The sequence below is a fragment of the Octopus bimaculoides genome, chromosome 5, assembly GCF_046866305.1.
Source record: "Octopus bimaculoides isolate indiv1 chromosome 5, ASM4686630v1, whole genome shotgun sequence".
NCBI lineage: Eukaryota > Metazoa > Mollusca > Cephalopoda > Octopoda > Octopodidae > Octopus > Octopus bimaculoides.
Genome location: NC_142932.1, coordinates 18,049,126 through 18,051,625, shown reverse-complemented (window position 1 = coordinate 18,051,625; position 2,500 = coordinate 18,049,126). Strand labels below are relative to the sequence as shown.

Sequence of the window (2,500 nt, the reverse complement as noted above, 5' to 3'; positions counted from 1 at the left end):
ATGTCAGTTTCCAAAATAGGCCAGTATCATTAACTTGATGTATTCCTTGGCATCGAAATTTGCAAGTGAATATATGATTCTCGGTGTATATGTATGCATGTATGTTTGCATGCGTGTTGGTTTAGTTCTTTGTTCTGATGGTCTAGATGGATAGTCTTTATTTGATCCTCCCACTGTCTCTCTGTCTTATTCTGTTTTTTGTACGCAAGGTACACATTTACAAAATGTATGCGTATATGCATGTGTATGTATGTTTGTATTTATGTATGTATGTATTTATGTATGTATGTACATATACATATATATATACATATACATATATATACATACATATATATATACATATATATATATATATACATATATATATACATATATATATATATACATACATATATATATATATACATATATATATATATATACATATATATATATACATATATATATATATACATATATATATATATACATATATATATATACATATATATATACATATATATATATATACATATATATATATACATATATATATATACATATATATATATACATATATATATATACATATATATATATACATATATATATATACATATATATATATACATATATATATATATACATATATATACATATATATATATACATATATATATATATATACATATATATATATATACATATATATATATACATATATATATATACATATATATATATACATATATATATATATACATATATATATATATACATATATATATATATATACATATATATATATATATACATATATATATATATATACATATATATATATATATATACATATATATATACATATATATATATATATATATATAATATATATATACATATATATATACATATATATATATATATACATATATATATACATATATATATATACATATATATATATATATACATATATATATATACATATATATATATGTATATAGGTGGGGGAGTAGAGCCATGCAAGGAACGTGAAAATCACGGTGGGGCACCAGCATGACCGCAGCCACTTGGCTGAAACACATAAATAAAAATATATATATATATATATATATATTTATATGTTAATATATATATATATATAAATATATGGGCCCTTTTAAAGCCTGGCCGGGCTCATGGACCCGGTTTACCGGTTTCAATGACGTATGTCTTCCCCAGCTGGACAGGACGCCAGTCCACCGCAGTGTTGCTCATTTTTGCCGGTTGAGTAGAGCAACATGAAATAAAGTGTTTTGGTCAAGAACACAACTCGTCGCCCGGTCCAAGAATCGAAACCACAATCTTACGTTCATGATGCTGACACCCTAACCACTAAGCCACATATAGCTGGTAAATTAGGAGAGTGGCTGCATGACTTCCTGAATGGTAGAAGTCAGACAGTTGCAGCCAATGGAGAACTATCTAGGGAAACACAAATATTGAGCGCTGTTCCAAAGGGAACTGTTCTGGGGCCACTACTGTTCATAGTGGCCCTTCTGGACATGCCCACGGTCACTCGGAGAGCCACTGTCACTAGCTATGCTGATGACACAAAGATATCTCAGGCAATAAAGAATCCTGATGATATTGTAAGCCTGCAGAATGATCTAAGTGCAATATATGAGTGGGCAGAGCAAAATAATATGCAGTTCAATGCAAAAAAATTTCAAGTACTGCGCTACAAGACCACAAGTACCTCCCAACTGGCATACACAGGGCCTGGAGGTACTGCAATCCCAGAACCACAAACAGTGAGTGATCTGGGCATCAACATGTGTAGTGATGCATCATTTCACATGCACATTGTCAAGTTGACAGCAAGGTGCAGACAACTGGCGGGGTGGATGCTGAGGACTTTCCGTACAAGGGATCAAAAGGTCATGTTGATTCTATGGAAGACATTTGTTCTGAGCCGCCTAGACTATTGCTCTCAGTTGTGGTCACCACACAGTGTTAAGCGGACAGCAGAACTCGAGGCAATTCAGCGGCACTATACAAAAAAGATCGCCACAGTCCAACAGATGAACTACAGGGAGCGACTGAAGGCACTAGGTCTCTACTCCCTGGAGCGCAGGCGAGAGAGGTATGTAATAATATACATATGGAAAATACTGGAAGGACTGGTGCCAAACTTTGGTATCAAGTACTACAGGAATGCCCGCACGGGTCGCCACTGCATGGTGCCAAAGGTACCGTCCACTGCATCTCACATAAGAACGAGATACTGCAGCAGCCTCGGTTTCAGAGGACCTCAGCTCTTCAATGCCCTGCCAAAACATTTGAGAGACATGCAAGACATGGATGCGGAGGTCTTCAAGACAAAACTTGACGCTTTCCTCTCCACGATACCAGACGAACCAATGGCTCGTAATGAGACGCAGTTTAGGGCAGCTGTGTCAAATTCTCTTATACACCAGATGTGCCATCAAAACTCTTGATTGGACCATGTCAGGTGGGGGAGAAGAGCCATGCA

General features: G+C 34.0%; 1 protein-coding gene across 2 annotated transcripts in view; it reads left to right on the top strand.

Annotated features, from left to right (window-relative positions):
• LOC106877427 (hemocyte protein-glutamine gamma-glutamyltransferase) overlaps positions 1 to 2,500 on the top strand; it is a 105,209-nt gene that overhangs the window by 18,698 nt on the left and 84,011 nt on the right. The gene's annotated exons all lie outside the window — the stretch shown is intronic.